Source organism: Diceros bicornis, chromosome 33 (genome assembly GCF_020826845.1).
Source record: "Diceros bicornis minor isolate mBicDic1 chromosome 33, mDicBic1.mat.cur, whole genome shotgun sequence".
Classification (NCBI taxonomy): Eukaryota; Metazoa; Chordata; class Mammalia; order Perissodactyla; family Rhinocerotidae; genus Diceros; species Diceros bicornis.
Genome location: NC_080772.1, coordinates 30,776,421 through 30,799,522, shown reverse-complemented (window position 1 = coordinate 30,799,522; position 23,102 = coordinate 30,776,421). Strand labels below are relative to the sequence as shown.

The 23,102-nt window shown below is 36.5% G+C and overlaps 1 protein-coding gene across 2 annotated transcripts in view; it reads left to right on the top strand.

Moving 5' to 3' along the window:
* TPD52 (tumor protein D52) overlaps positions 1–23,102 on the top strand; it is a 233,378-nt gene that overhangs the window by 158,404 nt on the left and 51,872 nt on the right. The window lies entirely within an intron of this gene.

Genomic DNA, 23,102 nt, shown 5'->3' with positions numbered 1-23,102 from the left:
AAACCACAGCATATAATAATTGAAAAGCACTTTATGTGCCAATAAATGACACTTATAGATGTCTCTGTTTATATGTATCCATTTTTCTTTTATTTGGTAAATTAGGAATCAGTCAGATTCAACGTAGTCCTATACTTGAAAATATAATGCTTTGTTTTTAGCTTTTTTAATTTTTAAGAAAAGATTTTTCCATAAATATACTACAGTTAGGTTTCTTGTAAAGTTTTAATTCAGAACCTTAATTTTGGACCTAAAATAGAATGCTTTGTGTTCCTTTTTAAAATGCAAATTAGCTATTAAATAGGTATAATTAGATCCTTAATTAGTACTGATTGAGCATATTATAATGTTCACGTGGATTTTATGCTATTGCCTGTGTCATTTTTGAATTTATTAAGCAAATGAATCTTTCCTTGATGTATTTTCCTTGAAAGCATTTTCTTTTATATATAGCACTTGTTTGAAAATGGGGTTATCAACTATTTGTTATGATATACAATGGAGAGAGTTATACCTCTTTCAGTGTGTAATATATAATTTGAAATTATTTGGCTTCTAAAATATGTTGCTGTGCTTGTACATATTTTGAGACTCAGCATTTTTACTTGAGTTAACCTTACTTCAAAACTTCTGTTTTACTCACCGTCCATTTTGTTTTGGCCTTTACGTTACATTTATTTTTTATTTACTAGAAAGATATATGCCAAACTATTTTTGAAAGTTAACAGCTAAACATAAACTCTTTAAATCTCAAAATCTATTCTGGAAACAAGTATCTTTTCCTGATTGCAATTGCAAATATGTTAGCCTGCCTGTTTCCTGAATGTAATTTATTTAGAAACTTTAATTCTGAATTTAGCTTATTTTTCAAATACTGTGCCTTCAGCATGGATTTTTTAAGTTCTTCGTTTCATTTATTTCATTGAAGGAAACATCTGAAATTTGAAGGAAAATGTTCCAAAAGTAAAGCTTAGCATATGTTAGTTTGTGATATAAATTCTATATATGTTAGTAATAGTGATTATGGTGATGATGATATGATGATGTTGATATAATAGCAGCAGTCACTTCCTAATTTTTAGAACTGTTATTAAATTCTCCCTCCAAAGGAATCTTAAGTCACTTTAAGAAAATAAACATATGCTATATCTTTTGGCAAAAATAATTTTAAAATGTCTGGCATAGTGCCTTGCAGATTATCAGTTCACCATAAATATTCATTGCTTGCTTTTTTGATAGACAGTAGTCACAAAAGCATTTAGCTAACAGTAGGGTGTTGCAATTAGTGGTTGAGATATACTGTTCTTAGTTTTCCTGTGGTGTTATAAAGGAACAAAATTACCTTCAGTGGAGACGCTTGAGTATTCTTGTTTCAGTAAAGAAATGAGAGGTATCTCAATTTTAAGAAGAAAAATAAAATTTATGTTGAATTAAATGAGAATTTATTATTTTCCCAAATTGAAAATTAGGATGTATCTGTTCTTTTCCTCACAGTTGTCTAGCATTATCATAGTCATTATAGCCAACGATTATTACCTGTTAGCTCTTACTATGTTTAGTCACTTTTCTAAGTATCATAGTGGTTTAAGCTCATTGACCCTGAAATAAGAATTCCTGAATTTGAATCCTGGCTCTACTACTTATTAATTGTGTGATCTTGGGCAAGTTGCTTAACTTCTTGGGAGCTCGATTTTCTTGTCTTTAAAAGAATGAATGAAATGATAGTACTTACCCCAAATGGTTGGTGTGAGAATTAAATGAGGTCATCGTATCATCATCCTCAGCATCCTCATCATCCCCATCATCCCCATCATCCCCATCATCCTCATCATAATGAACAGCTGACATTATGGAACCTTTTCAGACAGACACTGTGCTTTACATACTTGTCTTACTGTTATTATACCTACTTTACAGGTGAGGAAGTGAGCCTCAGAATTTAAGTGACTTTCCAAATCACTTAGACTTGTGTCAATGCAAATAGCAGAAAACTTGAGGACTTGTGGCTTAAACACACGGAGACTTAGGTTTCTTGTCTAGGAATTCTGGATGTTGGTGGCTTCCGGGTTATTTCAGTAGCTTGACAGCAACGTCAGTGCTGGCTTCATGCTTCTTGCTCATGGGTGCGGTAAGGCTGCTGATTCTCAAGGGCAACATGTCTCTGCTCAAGAGAGGAAAGAGAATGGGGAGAGCACGGGCAGCTTCCCTGGGTCCCTTTTATGAGGAAAACAAGCCTTTTTAGAAACCCATTGCAGACTTCAGCCTGTATTACCTGGATCAGACCTGTATAAGATGGCCCCTCCCTACTCCGGAAGGCTCTGAAACATGCCTCTAAGCTTTTTCTCTTGGAGTACTGCCAGGGAGAAGGGGATGGGGAATTACTCTCCTCTTACCTAGCCACTGAGCTCTGCGGCTTTGCTCCAACAACTCTTCAGTGGCAGAGCTGGGATCCCACCCCAAAGGCCTTTCTCCAGGCCTGCTTTTCAGAGAATCAAGACACTCACAAACATTTTGAATAAACATTATCCAGTGTCTCCTTAGGTACGGTTTTTCTTCTTGAAACTTTGTATTTTTCAGAATAAAAATTATTTACCTTTTTAGGCTGGCTGAATTTTGAAGGTGTACGTTGTGTGTCCCTCTCTATCTTCAAATAAAAATATAAAACAAAACAAAAATTAGTGATGGAATGCTTTTTATATTAGAAATTACTACTAAGATATGTTTGTTTCGGAGAATTTCTGATAATATTTTTCAACTTTCTATAGTAAAAAAACAATACATAATTAAGGTAATGAGTTTTTGCCTCTTTCCGTTCTAATTATTATGTCTTAACTCATGGTAAATGAGTTTGTTCTTTGCTCATTTCCTAAGGGGTGGTTATCCACTGATTTCATTTTCTGGAAAATAAAATTATGTCACAATTCTTGGAAACTGCATATTTATTTATTTTTTTGTTTTGTTTTTTCAGAGATGGGGTGGGGTGGAGAGTGGGTGAAATTAAGGTCATAACCCAAATTCTCTATTCAGTCCTCAAATCCATAACCACAATTTACTCTTTGATTCTGTCTTTTTTATATTTGAGGTAAATTACACTGAATTTTGTAGAGAAAAAAAGGATAAGATACAGTAACATTTTGAGCTGGACAACGTTATTCACATTTTGTAGGCAAGGAGACTGAGGCCTAGAGAAGTTATGAAACTTATGCAGAATCAATAAACTAGCACACGGTGGAGTTTGGAGTGGAGCCTGACCTGTTCCGCAGTGCATTGTGAGGACGAAATCCTGAACAGTCTGTGCACTTAGGACAGATCTGTTTCTTTTAATATATTTAAATAACAGATTTATCAAATAAACTATACCTCTAGATATCACTTTTTTCAACTTTTTGTTGCAGTGATCTTTTGTATAGGAATTAAGAAACATTAAGTATAAGCCATTGTTTATCTTAGGCCACACATTTTGATTTCTTTTTTACCAAATCACTTTACCAGAGATGTTATCAAGTAATATTTATCTAAGTTAAGCTAAATTCAGCCACATTATTGTCAACCATAAACTACCATTGATTGATAAACAGATGGACTGTTCCCACGTTGACCTTTCTAGTCTGCATTTCAAAGTGTATCTTTTTAACTAATGACATTGCGATGTGGTCTATCTACATATTTATGTGTATAGCTCTGTTTTCAGGCTCATTTTTTTGAATTGGATAATTGACCAAATAAAATATTTCTAGTTGCATTTTATAAGAAAAAGGAAAGTAGAAAAAAAGAAGTATTCTATCATTGTAAATATCATCAAATACTGTTCTTTTACATTAAAATTTTATGACACTGAAAATGCATGAATTTCAACTTAAGCAAATATTCTTTCTCATTTTCCTGTATATTCTTTTATTATAAAAATATGCTGTTGACCAAACCAAACTCAATTAATTCTGTTTGTTTCTTCATTTTAAAGATTTTATTTATTTATTTTTTTCCCCTTAAAGCCCCAGTAGATAGTTGTATGTCATAGCTGCACATCCTTCTAGTTGCTGTATGTGGGACTCGGCCTCAGCATGGCCGGAGAAGCGGTGCGTCGGTGCGCGCCCGGGATCCGAACCTGGGCCGCCAGCAGCGGAGCGCGCGCACTTAACCGCCAAGCCACGGGGCCAGCCCTGTTTCTTCATTTTAGAGTAAAACTTTAATTCATTTATTTATTCTATACGTTGATAACTGCAATGTCAAAGCCAGTGTTCTTCAGTGATCAAGCCAAATTAGTAAAATTACATTTATGTTGGTATTTCTGTTATTAATTTTTTTCTTTTTGTTTCAACTTGTAAAAGTAATGCATTCTCATAAAAAAGTTATGGGAAATTCTCTAAGTAGGAAAATTTTAAAACTTCGTAGGTTCACTAATCATTTTGGTGAATTTCCTTCCAGTCTTTTTGTCTGGATACAGATTTTTGTTTTGTTTGTATATGGTTTTAATCATACTTTATATCATTTGGAAACATGAGTTTTTATAACATAGCCTTTTTCATTATGAGGGATGTGTTATATATTATATATCATTGAATATAACACTGTGTCTTTAAGCATTCTGTTTATTAGACATTTAGGTTGTTTCCACTTTTTTATTCTTAAAAATGACACAGCTGTGAACATCTTCGTGGATAAGACTTCTAGGATTATTTCTTGAGGAAAGATTAAGTAGAGTAACTAGGTTTCAAGGTTATTGATATTTTTCAGGCTTATGCAAACAGATTGAACATTTCATATGCTTATTTATTAACAGTATTTCCTTTTCTGTACATTGTCAGTTTCTTTGCTTAGCTTATTTATTGATTAGGATTTTTTTTTTAATTTTATTTATTTATTTTTTCCCCCAAAGCCCCAGTAGATAGTTGTATGTCATAGCTGCACATCCTTCTAGTTGCTGTATGTGGGACGCGGCCTCAGCATGGCCGGAGAGGCGGTGCGTTGGTGCGCGCTGGGATCCGAACCCAGGCCACCAGCAGCGGAGCGCGCGCACTTAACCACTAAGCCATGGGGCTGGCCCTATCTATTAGGATTATAGTATCTTCCTGATCTATGTATAGGAGCTCTTGATAGAACTAAGATTGTGTATCTTTTTATTTTAAAAATACCATTGTATTATAAAAGTAATTCAAGCTGATTGCAAAATACAAATTCAGATAAATTAATGGAAGAAAACAAAGATCACCTAGTGAAAACATTTTGAAATATATGTAAAAAAAAGTTCCTAACAAAAAATCGTATTTTTGATTACTATTTTCTAACTCAATTCCCCCCCAAATAGATAGGTATCTAAATATGGCATAAATAAAATTGTTAAAGACTGCATAGCATTCCATTACTATAATTTATTTAACTAGTCTCCTACTGATTTATATTGATGTTATTTCCAATTTTCATTATTTTTGTAAACAACACTTCAGTGGCAATTCTGTGCATAAATCTTGGTGTGATTATCTGATTATTTTCTTGGGATAATTCTTTGGAGTGGGAGAACTAGAAGGGATCTACATTCTTTAAAAACTTATACACATTTCTAATTGGCCACAAAGTAACTGTTTCTCTCTAACATGAGGTGTTATTTTATTTTTCATGTTTGCCAATCTAATGGACAAAAATATTATGTGATTGTTTTAATTTGCATTTTTGATCATTAGCAGTGGTGAACATCTTGCCATTTATTTAATTCTAAAATGAATTTTGTATTCCAGTTTTATTGGCCTGTTCCAGTTGCTCATTAGTCTTTCGGATTTATCACTTTTCATCATAACTGTTAAAACTATTTACTCCCAGTTCATTGTCGGTTACTTTTGCCATACAAAATTTTGTATTATTGTATAATTGATTTTATATATTTTTTGTTTTATAGTTTCTAGTTTGTTGTTATATTTAGAAAGACCATTGCCTCATAGAAATATTGACATATGTTTTCTTCTAGTATTTTATAGTTTTATATTTCAGTCTTAATTTATTTTAAACTATTTGAAATTTATTTTGGAATAAGTTAGGACTCCTAGTGCCCCCTTGTAATAATAATCACTAATATTCATAGAGCTCTTGTTACCTTCTTCTGTTGTCCCTAGGACACAAATTTTTTTGCCTTTTAACCTTTTACCTCCTAAAAATCACTATTGGCCAAGTGACACAAGGCAACACTTGTGACATAGTTGTCATTGCCTGCCCATATGCGAAGTTAGTATTGACTGATTATATTATTATCATTTCTTTTGAGATATGTCCTTGATAAACTGTACATCACAATGTACTGGGTCATTCTCAGCCTTTTTTTTTTTTTTTTTTTTTTTTTTTTTTTTTTAGTAAAATAGAATAGGAAATATTAGAATGCACTACACGTATAAAGACTGATTGCTTTGGGGAAACTTATTTCAGTTGTGTGTGTATGTGTGTGTAGAAAGAGATCTCTGTGAGGGTGCTGGCTTATGATGTAAACTGTGTTTCCTACTTTGTCAGCCACCACTGTCCAGAGATTGTAATGGTGAGGCTAAAGACCATTATGGAAGGTTGTAATCACTGCTGACAAGAAGGGACAAAATGGCAGGTGCTGGAATGTGATAAATGTTCAGATTTCTATGCACCACTCACCTGTGTCTTCTGAGGCTCTTCACCTCTCTTTCGGTTCCTAGTCCCACTTCCCCATGGACACTTGTCTACCTGCTGCTGTTCCCACAGTTCTGGACTCTCTCCTTGGCAGAAATACCCGTGGGCGTTAGTGATGCTTGGCCAAATTTTCCTTTGGTCTCTACTTCACACGTAGTAGTCATAGACAGTAACTTGCCCTAGCCTTCCTATATGGGAAGCACATTCAATGAATAGAAGCAAAGCCCCTTGCTGGCCAGGATATACAGTTTACTGCGTAGTTTATAAAGTTGTTGTTCCCAAATTACTTACCACAAACCCATTGAACAATAACTCTTTATTATCTTTACTATATGGTTGTAGAAGCCAGCTTTCATTTTCTTTTCCAAATCAGCATACTGCATTTACTTTGCCTTGTTGAATACCAATCAGTTTTCCATTTTAAAGATAGATTTTTTTTCTTCTAATGACAGAAAGTATGTAGATAGCACCTGATTAGATAAATTCTAGTTTTTGAGAAAATTTAATTTGTCTTTTTAAATTCATGTTTAAGATTTCCCAGTATTTTAGAATGTTTGATATATATCTCTAGCTCATGTGTAATATTTTCACATGGTTTAAGTAATAAAGGGAATATTTACTACATGGTAACTCTTTTTAAAATAGCAATTTAAAGCTATCTTTCTGTGTTCTGAATTCTGCATCTGAATTTCATGTACTACTAATGTGTGGTTTTTAAAAAACATATTTATCTGTACTTTGGTTTTTTTCTTCAGTTACCTATTAGCAGAAAATAAGAGGAGAGGTTTGTGTTCATGATTGGATTAATTGTTATGATTTTAAAAGCAGGAACTTTCTGGTGAGAGGAATGTAAAATGATGCAGCCACTTTGGAAAATAGTTTGGCGGTTCCTTAAATGCTTAAACGGAGTTACCATATGATCCAGCAATTCCCACTCCTAGGTATATAACCAAAAGAAATGAAAACATATGTCCATTCAAAAACTTGAACACAAATGTTCATAGCAGCCTTATTCTAAAAGCCAAAAGATGGGAACAACCCAAATTCCCACCAACAGATGAATTGATAAAGACAATATTATATATACACATGTATACAGTGGAATATTATTCAGTCATAAAAAGTAATGAAGTACTGATACATGATACAACATGGCTGAACCTTGAAAACATTATGCCAAGTGAAAGAAGCCAGTCACAAAGGACTACATATTATGTGATTCCATGTGTGTGAAATCTCCAGAATAGGCAAATATATAGAGGCAGAAAGTAGATTAGTGGTTGCCTAGGGATAGAAGGAAGGGGGGGGAGGGGCTTAGGGAGTGATGGCTAAGGGCTATAGAATTTCTTTTTGGAGTGATGAAAATGTTCAAAAATTGATTGTGGTGATGGCTGCACAACTCTTTTTAGTGAATATACTTAAAGCTATTGAAGCATTTACTTTATTTAAATGGGAGAATTGTATGGTATGTGAATTATATTTTAATATTTTTTAAAAAAAAGAACTTTTCTGTGTACGAATGGCAACATAAGTGAGTCAAGAGACTTGTTTCTTTCTGTTCTGTTTTGTGAACTTGAGTAAGTCACATACTCTCTTTGGTCCTCAGTCCTGTTGTCTTGTTGATCTTTTTAGAACCTTCCCAACTTGAAAATCTGTGATTTTAATTTTGGGGGAAATTATCTGATTATAGCTGTCAACAAATATGCATTTAGACACACTGATTGCTCTTATTCAATGGTTTCCCAAATTGCAGGCATGCTGATTTAGTAGAACTAATGGTGCTGCCCTCTCCCTTATCATAGCTTCTAAAGGAAAGTCCATTGTTTGTTTATATTAAAGGCAGCATTTTCCCAGCATTCCTATACAGTGCAGTTCACCTCATTTCTTAGCCCAAACAATACATGTGGTGCCACTGAGTCTACTGTCCGATAGCTGTAGTTACTGCTTTATAAAACATGCTAAGAGTAGCCCTTGTCACTGCACTGGTAGTCAGAGTATCTCAGCAAATAACCACAGACTTTATTTATAGCAATGTATGTTTTGGATTTATAACGTTTTATCTGTTATAGACAGAGTATATTATTTGCTTGGTTACTTTATAATTGTGATAGTTTCATGCCACCCACTGTAGGTTGTTCTGCAGTGGTTATTCTAACCACAAATTAAGGAGTTATTTTTCTGTGGTTTAGTTATACACAAGGATTATATTGCACGAGTTGCTGGAGCCCAAGTTCTATAAACAGTTTTTTGGGAAGAAGTCTTTGTCTCAGAGACTGACTAGATTGTTGGTACTCAAAACATTACAGGACAGAATTTAGAGGAGCAAGCATAACTTGTCGATCATAAAGTTGTTGAATACTGTGCTATAAAATGTCAGATGAGGAATTTGCCAAGTGCTCTCCATGTTGGTATGTGGTGGCAGCTTTTTCAATAGGATAGAATTGTAGGAATTTTCCTACACCTAGACCAATGATTGTTTATACTTTTTAAAATTATGGGCCCACGTGAGAATACAGTGAAAGCACATTGTCTAGGAAAATTTACATGTGTATGTACAGACACACATTTTGCATGTAATAATAGAGAGTTCACAGATTCCCCCAACACACCCATTAACCTTTAGGGACCCATGAACCTAGGTTAGACACTCATGATCTGGGAGTCTGGGAGCAGGATAGGTTTGATCTTCTGGAGCTGCTGATGGTGATCATTTGGAGGTGGAACCATATGTTCCATATGGCAGTGTAAAAGGTATGCAAGCTATGCTGGACTTGCTGGGATGTAGAGGTGGTTCCCATGATAAGCACCATAGGAATGCATCACACATGCCTGGCTACTTTGTTTACTGCTGGGTCCAAGCTCATATAATACTAGGTGCTCGATAAATATTTGTTGAATGAATGAATGGGTTCTGCAGAAGAGCTGACTCTTGTTATCAGATGTCACTGTATTTTGTTTCTACCCTTTCTTAATAGCTGATATTTTAGAAGCAAAATAAGAAAAATAGACAAGAATGCGTGTAGTAATGATGTAACATTACAGAGGATGCTCATTTTACACCTGAGCACAAATTTAGTTTTCCTGTTTACTTCTCACCTTGCATAGCCATAATTTGTCCTCCTTTTGTTGCAGATGACCAAGTTTTTCTGTCACTGTCTTCTTTCCATTTCAGATATTACTTTGGTAATTAGAGAAAAGGCAGGATTTATAAAAAGTTTTTGTACTGTTTCTAGTTATTTTGAAAGAAAACCTACAGGATTTCTTGAAATATGTTTTTGGCTAAAAGTTTGGTTTTATAAGTAATGGAAATTTTGTTCTGTGCGATTTTATTCCGGATTTTTCACTTCTTTTTCTGTATATTAAAAAAATAATAGCCATAAGTGAGGCTCAATATTTCCTTTCTTCTTTCAAATTCAAATAGATATCTAAGATTTCCAAGTTGTTTCTGTCTCCCTAGTGAATGACTTCAAAAGACAATCCTTCCTATATAAATGACTTTTTTATTACATCATCCTCCGTCACCTTTTCAGAAGTAAGTGAAAAGAAGTTATATTGAAGTTTATATATAAATTACATTTTTGTTTTAGTTTGTACCACAACTAAGAAAGAGAATTCTTGAATTGATCGGCTTAATGTAAAAGGCTGATTCATAGTCTGAGAGATAGGAATAACTTCTAGACAGGAAGCTAATATTTAATGACCAATTGCTGAGATCCAGGCAAATACTTTACATGCATTAATTCGTTAACCCTCACAACAATTACATTGGACACACACTATTGTTCCTATTTTATAGTGCAGGCAGCTCAGGGCACAGAGAGGCTGAAGAACTCGTCTGAGCCACGTGTTACTCACTTACTCATTAGTACTTGGCAGAGCCTGGATTCAGACCTTTGCACTCTGGCTGCAGAGCCTGTCCTCTTGACCGCCACACCAGACTGCCTCTTCAACCCTATCATCAAGAATGAATAAATGCTAGGGGCAGTCAGGGAAGGCTTCACAGAGGAGGTAACATTTGATTTCTAAAGAATGAGTATAAGTTCCCTAAGTAGAGAAGAGGGGAAGGAGGCAGATGTATGGATACCCAGCAGTATGAAAGGTTTGTATGTTATGAGAAAGGTTGGGATGGGAAAGTTACGGGGATGAGATTAAAAGAGATAGGTTGGAATCAAATTGTGAATTGACTTATGTTCTATTCAGGGAGTCTGGACTCTATGTTATAGAGCAGTTCTGTAACACAAAACCAGAGATTGATGCTGGGCTAGATACATCAGAATCAAGTGGGGAGTTTGTTAAAAAGGTGAATTCCTAAGCCCCACTCTTGGAGATTCTGATTCAGAAAGTTTAGGATGAGGGTTAGGAATCTAGGCGGTTCTGATGGACAGGTGTGGCTTGGGACCTCTGCTGTAGGCTGTGAGGAACTAGTAGAAACTTACAAGCAGGGGCGTGACAAGGACAGGATTTTGCTTTAAAATGGAAATTATTTTTGAAGCTGGTACAATGTATATTGGAGATTTGAAAGCAGGAAGATCAATTAGGAGTCTATTCTAAAAATTCAGGAAAGAGATAATAAGATCTTGATTTAAGACTGTGGCATTGTTGATAGAATTGAGGGGACTGATTAAAAAGATATTTCAGAGTAAGAATTGATAGGTAAATAAGCAGGAAGGAGATAGAGATAAAGGATTATGGTAGGATTTATAGGCTGAACAAATGGGTAGATAATCATTCTTTCCTTGAGAGATTAGCAAAATCATTTTGCCATACTAACTTTTACTTATTTAAATCTCTGCAGTCAAGATAATCTAAGTAGTATGTATTGAATTATATGAGTTGAGGCCAAGCAGAATGTTTAGTATAGGAAACAAAAACTCAAGATATTTAGTAGAGGCTCCAGGGAGAAGAGGCTTAGCAGTTCTGTCGGAAGAATCTCTGTGCTAGCCAAATGTGGAGAAAGTGGAGAAGAAGAATTGGCAGCTTCTGTTCAAACGTGACCTGTCAGCTTCTTGGGGCAGTGCTGGCCACATATCTCTCTGTTGTATGCTCTTCTGCTGCTTAAGGAATTCTGCCCTCCGTCTCTTTGCCTGAGGCCAAATGGCATCTTATCCCCCTGCCCAAGGCCTCAGGCAGTGCCCTCAACCTTGATTATCCAACCTCACCCCTGCCTGCCAGTACAGGCTGGTGTAAAGATCCCCTCAGAAAGCATGTTGCTCTGCGCAGCACTTGTTTCTTGCTTATGCTCAGTGCCTTTTGCAGATTCCAGCACCCAACAGCACCCTTAGCTACCTAACCACCTAAGCAGTGTGGGCAGCCATGGTGAGACCCTGTGGCCTTTCCCACCTGATTAGACCAGAGCAGGTACCTGAACCAAGCTGGAACCAATCCAAGTTCCATCCCCTGGAATTTGGAATTGGCAACAAGAGAAAGATAATTAGTCTTTTCACATGTGGGGCTTTAACACATAAATTCAAAGGCTTTGAGCAGCCATGTGATATGCCATACAGACTGGAAAACAGAGAGCGCTGGTTCAAAGAAAGAAGAATTATGCAGACAAGTGGAGCGAGCGAGGAGGGGTGAGAATCATGAGAGGGAGATCACTGCTCCAGTCTCTCATGGCTTCTCAGTGTCTAGGCCCAGCCCTCCTTGAAGCTGCTCTGGTTTCTTAAGGCATCCATGTCTCCTAATAATGAATTCCTTTTCTCCCTCTCTCTTCTTAAGCTAGTTTAAGTTAATTTTTATTTCTGGGAGCCAAGAATAGGTATCCACACACCAATACGTCCTGCTCTCGTTTTCCTTCTTGGCTGTTGTCAAAAGATATGCTACCAGGATATGCTATCAGGGACACCAGGCCTGCCATCTCTGAAAAGTACTTAGCCTTTAGACAACATACTTGGATTCAGTGATTGGAGATATGGGTCAGGCCTTCATATTTTCAGTCCAGCCTAGGCATTCGGATTGAACATTACCGGAATAGCACTTTAGAGTGGGAAACACAGTGGTATGCATCCCAACCCAAATTTTTAAATCCCAAGTACATATCTGGTATATCACTGAACACTTAATTCAGGGTTCTGACTTTTACTGTTCTTTTCCTTCTTCTTTTCAAATGTTTCTTGCCAAGTTTTGTAGCCAGTTTCTGAATATAGAGAAAAGGAATTTATTCAGTGTCTTAGTCCGTTTGGGCTGCTATAACATAAGTACCATATACTTGGTGGCTTAAACAGCAAACATTTATTTCTCACGGTTCTGGAAGCAGGGAAGGCCCACAATCTAGGCACTCGCAGATTTGGTGTCTGGTGAGGGCCTGCTTCCTTGTTTGTAGACGACTGTCTTCATGCTGTGTTCTCACGTGGCGGAAGGGGCAAGGGAGCTCTTTGGGATTTCTTTTATAAGGTCGCTAATTCCATTCATGAGGGCTCCACCCTCATGACCTGATCACCTCCCAAAGGCCCCACCTCCTAATGCCACATCACCTTGGGTGCTAGGATTTAACATATGAATTTTGAGGGGACACAAACATTGAATCTATAGCATTCAGGAATCAAGATTGCTTTTAAATGCATCTATGCAATTGCTCAGCAGTTTTTTCAAAAGGGTGTGTACATTGGAGGCAAAGAATTATAAATGTATACCTTCAAGATGGAAAATTTTAAGATGCCAAACTAACGCATATTATACCTTGGGATAGCCCAGTCAAGGAAGGTTCTTAATAAATATAAAGTGAGATAGAAACAGAATGTATTATAATGAAAAAATACTGGTCACATTTTTATACATAGTGTACATGTTTATACGGTACTAATCACAGTATTGATTCTTTTTATGAGTGATGAGAACTAAAGCCAGACAAACTGTAGGCTATTAAAAAAATCACTTCACAAGAATTTAAAGTGCTTTGTTAGTTTATATTATGCTGTTATGTAGTACATTTGAGCAACTTTGCTAATTTATATATTCTTCATGCTATTTTCTAAATTCCATTATTTCTTCTTTGACTCTTGGGTCATATAGAAGTATATTTTAAATTTCCAAACAAGTGAGAATTTTTTTTTATTAATTTCTAGCATAATTGTATTATGATCAGAGGAAGTGACACTGCTTTTTGAAATTTGTTAAAATTTCCTTTTTTAAGTCCAATCTTTGGTCAGTTTTTGTAACTATTCCATTTATAAAACAGTTTTGGTGGTGGATTTGTCTTTTCTGCTGCTGTTCCTTTTAGTTTTTACTATAGCAAGACTGTTCTGCCGCCTTCATACAGGTGTAGAGTCTTCCCGTCTTCTAGGCCATCTCCTTTTTCTCCATTATGTAGTGACCCTTCGTATCATGGAAATGTTGAGAAGCTCACGTTTTGCACAACTCCGCTTCAGTGCTCTGTTTATTCTTTGAGCTCCAGCTCTGTTTTCGTTTTCTGCCTTGCTATAATCAATGCTAAATTGCCGACTCAATGATACAATTAAAGAAAATGTTTTGCTATTTTGACCACCGTGCTTATTTCTTTTTAGCAGAAGCGTTGGTCAGTTTACTCGTTCTAACATACTGCTGAATATGGAAATCTGTTACCTTTATTTTCAGTTATAATAGGGATCATTGATGAATATTTGTATATGTTTATAAATTTAGATTTTGAAGACTAAATTAAATCAGGGTCATATGGAATGAACTTTTAAATAGTGGTGAACATGATGTAATCTATGCAGAAATAGAAGTACAATGATGTACACCTGAAACTTTTACAATATTATAAACCAATGTTACTGCAATAAACAAAAAATTAAAAAAAAAATAAATAAGTGCAAAATTTTACTTTAACTTCTACCATGGTTCTTGCTTGACATTGATGTTTCGTTCTCCAGTACCATGAGAGATTGACATGTGGGGAGGCATTCTGAAAGTTATTGAAAGAGGGGACATTGTTTTTCTTTTAAGTAATCACTTATATGCTTAAAGCATCTGTCCTCAACGCAGTTATTTTTCATTAATTAACTTCTTGCATTCTCAGAATCACCGCAGATATAATTAACGTGTAAGATTAAATTCATAAGCATGAAACTAATTACAGTTGTGTGGTGATGAGGATTTATGAAAACAGTTAAACAAAGCATTTTACTTTTTGACTCCTACTAGACTAGATGTGGTCAGCAACTGCCTGTTCTTCAAAAAGGATAAAAGGATATACCTTAAGCATATTTTAATTTATAATATACTATCGTTTAGGAGACTTCTGTGGATATATGGTTTGACTTTATGCCAGAACCTTGTAAGAAAGGGACTTCTCCCCTTAGACAAGATTGGAAGTCAAATTGCCTTGGTTTGCTTATTTAACCGTATAATCTTAAGGAGTTACTTAATGCTCTGTCCTTTAGTTTCTTCACTGTAAAGATAATAGTACCTTAGATAAATCACTTGGAATAATATCTGGTCCCTAAAATAGCAAGTACTTAATTAATATTTGCTATTGTTTCCCCCCCTAGAAATAAGTATTAGGCTGTACATTGATGTAGATTTTGGAAAAAATCTTTTGGAAAGACTTTTAAAAATCTTTGGAAAAAATCTATATGATTTTTAAAAGTTTTAATATTAATAGGTTTGTGTGTGTGTTATATATAGCTATGTTACATATATAGCATCCATAAAGCTTAAGTTTGTCTATTTACTGGAGACCACTAAAAACAATCTTTGGATAAAGGGATATCCTCATGGACTCAAAGATCAATGATCTCGATCATCGGGTAAGAATTTTCCCGTAGAGTCACCAGTGTAGCAGTTACCTCAGTGTAGGAGTGGTGGTGGTGTTTGTGATGGAAGAGGCAGTTGTAGAATTGTAGTAGTGCTACTGGGAGCAACAGGGGCTAATGCTTATTGTAGGCAATGCTGTCAGGTCCTCTTCCAGGTACCTTACATGTATCAACTTATTTTATTTTCACAGCAACTGATGAAATAGGTACTATTATTCTCTCAATAATTATTTTTTAATAAAGAAATGGATGGACATCCCATTTTATAGATGTAGAAATTAAGATACAGAGGGGTTATACAAAGTAATCAGCAGAATTACTGATTTTGAACACAGTGTTCCAAAACATGTATAGTTATGCAGATGCAGTTCTGCCAAGAGCTTTTTGGCTTAGGGCAGTGACATTTCGTTCAGCACTGGAGCTAGTCCTTTACTTGAGCTAGGTTTTCTTGGCCAGTATCAAGCAAACCAGTCTTAAGCCCATGGAAGCTGTCTGTTCATAGTCTCCTCTGAATTGTCTTGGAATTCTATTTTATCCCTGAGTTTGGTTCCTTATTGTTATACCCCCATTACCTTGGGAAGTAGACAGAAAGAGAAATATGTATATACTTGGGACAATATGATATGAATATACAAGGAATGAAATGCCACTGCCAGCCTTACTAATGCCTCGAACCCCCTGCCTGGATCTTGCCTCCTCACCTGCTTTCTGGCCTGATTCCAAAGGTCTCTGTGGAGTCCTGGCCTACATTACTTTAGTTTCCTCCTTTCAGCCAGTCCTGATGTCTTTTTGGGCCCAACACAAGCCTTTGAAAAAGAAATGTGAGAAGTATGACAGAAAAGAAAAAGCCAAGTGAACAATAATTCAATCAATAACTATATTAATATCAAACTAATGGTGACTTTCCTAGGCACTCTAAATAATGCCTTCTTTGTATTTTAACTCAGAGATCACTTTACTCATGTAAGCTGGGATGGGAGGAGTTTTATCTAGTGACTTTTCAGTTCTCACTTGACCTGTCATGTGCGTATGGATACAACTGCTGGCCACAGGGAAGAGTGTGGAGCATTCTTCCGCCTTCACTTCCTCGGCTCTTTAGCCCCCATTGAGCTGTGAACAGTGGCTGAGGACAAAAGCTGTATACACTGTACAAACAGAGCACCAAAGCAGCAGTACACTGAGTCATTCTTCGCTCTGTGTGAGAACTGAGGGGGACTCTATTCATTTCCTTTGTGCTGGTGTCTGTCAACAGCGCTGTTTGAGGCAAGGCCTATTGTGCTGGCCAGTGTTTCTTATTGACCTAAGTCTGTGCCTGCTATGTTCCCAGGGTCGAAGTTGCGAGTGAGAGAATGTTTGAAAAGGGGTAATCATAGGCTAAATGCATTTTGCTGCATTGTCATCTGACCTATTAAATCTAAACTGTGGTCTGCGTTAATGCAAACAGGTAATTATATAGTCACAGCTGCAGCTATTGACATCTGGTTACCGCCCCCATAGAAAAAAATATGTGTTTTTTTGTCCTGTGTCTAGGTTCTTATATGCTGGACGTTAAGGATTTTTAACTGAAAATAGATAATAGATTAGGAAGACTAAAAGACCAACAAGGTGGACGCTTTAAAATAGCCTCTGCCACAGCTGTTTGCATGTACTTTCCTTTGATATCACAGTGCTTTCCTGTGACTCCAGATTGAGTAATCTTGGTTCAGTTTTAGTTTTTAAGGAGTGTGAGGTAAAGATAATTTTTATGTTTCTGTCCAATATGATCCCATCATCACAGTAAGTCACTTTGAATGGTCAGTGTCTCTTAACTTCATTTTGCTTGCTTGCCTACTGATTTTATCCACATGTTTCATTGCCCTGCTCCCCACTGTAGGATGCTACTTGTAAAGGGGTCCATGTCCCCCAACATACACTGGAGTGAATTGAGACTTATGGCTATTAATTATGTTAATAAAGTCTCTTCTTTCTAGTTTCTTTCAGTATTCTAAAGAGCAAAAGTTATGAATAAATCAGTTCTGGAGAAGAGCTACTTTTATATTAGTAGAAGAATATATTCAATTATATTAGAAATGTTTTCCCACCAACCATGAAAACCCCTTTACCACTAGAGCACTCCATACATATATTTTCATTCACCTCCACAATTCGTTATTTAACAATGTTTATTAAAACCCTAGTAGGTGATAGACTCTGTGCTTGGTATTGGGGTACAATTTAAAGATAAAAATCTGTTGTCTTAGTTTTTCTAATTCACACCATCACTAGTAGCCTGTATCAGGAGTGGAACTGATGCAGCAGATAGAGGAGAACAGTTTTAAGACCTTGTAACTTCAAGGTTTTTCTAATGTTTTGACACCGTGTCTCCTAAATGTTTTGTTGCAGTATCTCTCTCAGTGGGTAGTTACCAGTCCCATTGGGACCTTGATCAGAAAGCTCTCGGGATGCCTAAGTGCCTGGATTATGCAGCCTTGTAAGCCAGAGTCCTGTAAGCCCGGTTTAGTGCATGCCTTCTTGCCATGTGCATCTCAGAGGGTGCTGGGGCTCGTTGCACTGGGCTCTTTGAGCTTGTGATGGTTATGCAAAGGATGGCAATTCGCCATCACCTCCTGCATCCTCGGTACTGGAGATACAATGATGGATAATATAAAATTTACCCTCAGGGAACTCAGATTAAATGCCTTCTTTTTTACCATCCTCAGCATAAGCACAATTTTGAAAAAATGGCATGGTGAGTGAATTTAATAGAATAAATAATACAATGAAAAATCAAATATTAAATATGTTCTGCCTTTGAAAATGTGGGCCAATAACAAAGAAACATTCCTTCCACTTTTAAAATAATATTTCCTGTTAATGTTCCTAAGTAAAATTGGCATCTTCTACATGGAACACTGTGTAGAATTAAAATATTTACTAAAATGCATACCAGTCACTATCTTAACCCTTAGAAATGAAAACTATTTTCAAATTCTTACAATGAAATCTTTTTTACAAATAATACTTTTTTTCATTTTTTTATGCTGCTGTTTTATATACAGAAGTATTTTGACAGATACCAAGTGTAATCATTTCAAAAGGCTTTTCATATTTGTAAGAAATAACAAACCATATGCCATCTTGCAGAAGCCTTGATTTGGAAAGAACGTGGCTCTTAGCCAGCAATTAATTAAGCCCCTCTTTTGTTTTGGCCATACTGTGGTGGTGTATAGGTGTGAAATTTTCTGTCTTCACCAGAGAGGGTATTCCTGTGTATCTACTATAGTGATTAGGGAACACTCAATTTTGGTGTTATTTTCCTACAAAGTAATAGGAATTGTAAGTGCAGGTACGGTTGGGGAAAGCACAGAAGAATGGGGAAGAACTATTGGGATGAAATGGGAATATGAATTTGGCACTGGATAGCTGAAAAGTGACTTATCTCTTTGGTCCATTTAAAACTGCCTCATGGTTAGCAGGACGGTGGAGGCTGAACAGCTGTAGCAGGTGTCTCTTGCTAGAGAGCATAGAACGAGAAAAGATTACTGCATTATTTGCTGGGTAGGTGGGATACCCTGTTGTCAGAAAGACAAAATAATTAGCCCGACTAATCGATTTCCTGCGTTTCTCTTGAATCCAATTTAGATATTCTTAAATTATCTTCACATACTGATCTTCTCTGACATGAGATCGTGTGGGCTCAGTTAACGTTACTCAGTGTTTCTCTCATCATGCAACGGCACTTGCTTCTCATTAGAGCAGAATTAACTTTTTATTCAGGATATAGTAGTTAAACAGAGTTATGGGCCTTTGGTCTCAAGATTGCAATCAGGGAAGGCTGGCCTCAACAGAGAGCTTCCTTTCACCCGTTTTGACCATTGTCACTGCTTCCCCTCATTCATCCTCATTGCTGTTGATCTTAGCAAGAGACCCAGAGACACTATTGCTTTGCTTACAAATAAGGTTTTATGTTTGATCTTTTCATTTTGTAAAAGATAAAGCACCTAAATCTTAAAAGGGTGCTTTCTTTTTTTAATGAACAGCAGTGGCTCTGGGAATTTCAAAAGCTCTATAATGTTTTGTTCATATGGTAAAAAGGATTCACACCAGACATTGTGATCCAAATACTTGTGTTTTTTCCTTAATGGGAAATTATTTTCCTAAGATTAAACATGATTAAAATGTAGAATTCTTTTGCTCTTTTCTCCAAACCCTAACAAATAAAATCAAACTACATGTATATTTTGGAGTAGTTTCCTGAAGCCTGGCCTTAGCTGTTGAGTCTATCCTTCTTTACAGTAAGTCCTGGTAGCAAGTCCTGGCCTGGGTACCTGCACCCACACTCGCCCTGCTGTACCTTGGTACAGTCTGGTACATATCTTTATCCTCGGGAAAAGTGAAAGCACATCGAAGTGCTTTGCAGATAATTGTAGGTGGGTGCAGTGTGGAGAGGGTTAACCCTCCGGCATTTTCAGTGGCTTAATTAGGCTCTGGCAAAGAGCCAGGATCAGTAGACAACGGGACAGCCGCAGAAACCAGTGGGTTTCAGCATCTTGGCAAGGTCCAGAGCCTTCAGCAGCAGTCTGTGCCTGTGCCTACCTGTTGTGGGAAAGTGAGAGGCTGTCCAGACACGGGACAAAGCAGCCAGGCACTTTCCCATCCAGCTTTCCTGTTGTCTTTGTCTCTTTAAAAAGGAGGCAGAGTGCCTGTCATCAAGCTCGACCTCTGCAGTGATGCACTGTGCGCTGCTTTGCTCATTCGGGGAAGAGCCAGTTACACCCACCGAGGAAAGCCCTGTCGTCTCTCTGAGATTGCACGGGGGAAAGCAGTGTGCCCTGTGAAACAGGATGTTGTCGGGATTTGAGGTCTGGGAATGATCCATGGGGAGATTTGCCAGAGTTGAGAAGTTTCAGTCAATGTTTAGCCTCAGTGCTTTTTCAAGAAAGGAAAGTACTATAGTTGTTGTTGTTATTGATAAAATTAATGTTGATCATAAGATTATGAGCCTTTGAAATAGAATATTATTATAAATGTATTATTTTTAAAAATGTATTTACTAGTTTTGTGAAGTGTACAAATCTAAAAGATCAAGGATTGTAATTTAATATTTTCTACTTATTAGCCAAAATAAATTGATTTATTTGGATGGTTCATAATTCAAGTTTTTAGGACTAAAGCTTCTATAATAATCTTTCTTTTATACCAAAAACCCATATTGAAATGTGCTTGAATTTGTATCTGCTGAAAATTATTTTTGAGTAAAATTATTTCAGATAGGGGAAACTATTTTGCATTGGAAACCTCCTTCTGTCCCATTTATTTAGAGTTGTACTGTTTAATCTTTCAGGATGAAATCCAACTTTAAAAAACTATGTATATACAAAAAAAATATGACTTAAAATCTTGTAGTTCTTAGAAAAAACTTTGAGTCTTTTAATTTAGAATAGCCAATTTTCCTATAACTCTTAAAAAAGGTAGAATAGCCTGAGAATAAAAATTCTATTTTTTTTTCATGTTTTATAGCTTTTGTATGACAAAGATCTCCAGCCCTTAGCCTGTGACCTGTTTCTTGAAGCATTACTTAATATAGTACTATTCACTACCATAAGAAAATTAATAACAGTATTTTGGAGCTGTTTTACTGCTATAATTAAAGTCAGATTAACAATGGAATGTCATTAGTTCAGTCAGCTTTGCTGCAGTTAAAATAACCCAATCCTGTACATTCTAATATTTTATAAGCTCACGTGTGAAAACAGGAAAGAAGTTTATTTTACAATCTGTTTTGTAGCCCCAGTTGTTAAAGTGTATGCTGCTGTTATCTCCACCACACATTTATTTTGGTACTTATTCGTAGACAATCTTGTGTTATTTCCTCAACTCATATAGGCTCCAAAACTAGATCATAACTGCTGAAGGCAGTGTTGGTACAGAGACTGCAGTGAGCCCTCATTAACTTCCGTTGTGTCATTTGCTTGAGTCGGGTGAGTTGAGCAAATCCAGACTGGTTTTGCTTGGGGGTTAAATATACTTGGGGGTTAAATTTGAAACATTTCTTACAAGATCTAATAAAAATTCCCCCTGACTCTTTATACTAGCAGAATCTCGCATCTGTGGTGTGGCACACGCCTCCCGCTTGTTGGTGTTATAGCTGTGTGGACAGAGTAGAGTAACAGGGCAGCTGTCAGTCTCTGTCAGTTTGTGCTGATCCAGGCCCATCAGCAAAGGCTCTGGCCTCTCTTTCTGCATTCAAAAAACACTCAACAAAGTCAATAAGTGACTCTTTCTTAGTAAATGTCTTTAAAAAATTGTTGGTGTACCAAGTAAAACTAGTTAGCAATAAAAATTATTTTTAAAATAGCCCTTGAGTTCCTCTGAATCTCATCATTTTCTCCTTCGCTCAGGAATCTCTTTTTATATTATGCTGCCTGGGGGAGATTTTCAAAAGTGATGAGATGTTTCTCTTCTAGTTCTTACTTTTGAAAACATTATAAAGGATAAAGAAATTGTAATCTAACGTGGATGAACCTTGAAAACATTATGCTAAATGAAAGAAGCCAGTCAAAAAGACCACATATTGTATGATTTCATTTATAGGAAATGTCTAGAATAGGCAAGTCCATAGAGACAGAAAGTAGATTTGTCATTACTGGGGGCCAGGAGAGGGGGACATGGGGAGAGGCTGTAATGGGTACAGCGTTTCTCTTTGGGGTGATGAAAATGTTCTAAAATTAGATTGTGGTAACAGCTGTACAACTCTATGAATATACTAAAAATCACTGAATTACATACTTTAAATGGATAAATTTTATGATAGTGAATTATATCTCAATAAGGCTGTTTTAAAAAGCTGTAGTGATAAGGCCTGCCCGGTGGTGTAGTAAAGTTCACACTCCGCTTCGCCTGCCCAGGGTCTGTGGGTTCTGATCCCAGGCGTGCACGGATGCACTGCTTGTCAAGCCATGCTGAGGCGGCGTCCCATATAAAGTAGAGGGAGATGGGCATAGATGTAAGCCCAGGGCAAATCTTCCTCAGCAAAAAAGAGGAAGATTGGCATCAGATGTTAGTTCAGGGCTAATCTCGCTCACATACGCAAAAAACCTAAAAAGCTGTAGTAATGGAAAATACTGTAGATTTTAAAAAAATGATTAATATTCTATTCTTATACTTAACCTCTTCCGAAGTACCCCACTTTAGAGTAATAAATATGTTATATGTGAACTAAACCATTAACCCAACTTGATTTTAATAGCTTGTAATAATACCCACAGTATTAATAGTGTTAATCTGTACAGACCTGAAAGTTGACTGTTTAAGACTCTGTGGCTTCTTGGGCCCATTATCAGCAGAGTTAAAATGCATGTACTCAGCAAATATTTGTTGATTTTCTAGCATATACCAGGTACTCCTAGATGTTCAAGATACAGAGATGACCAGAGTATGGTTCCTGCCCGCCAGAGACTCATCATTAGTGGGGTGGACAGACGAGCAAAAGCATGCCAAAAAAAATGTGGCAGTGTTACACTTGATGTCATAAAGACATGGCCATTCTTTTTATAGCTGACCAGGATTTGGGGGACGGGGAAAGAAAGTACTGTGCTCTACTTCAAGGTGTTTCTTGGAGTTTCTTCAAGAACAGGACTTTGGTCTAAGTTAGAGGAAAAAAGAGAATGTACCAGGGAGACGAACGCCTTCTAGGCAGAGAGATGAATAGCTTATGCCAAGGCACAGGGGCCACGGGAAAGCAAAGAA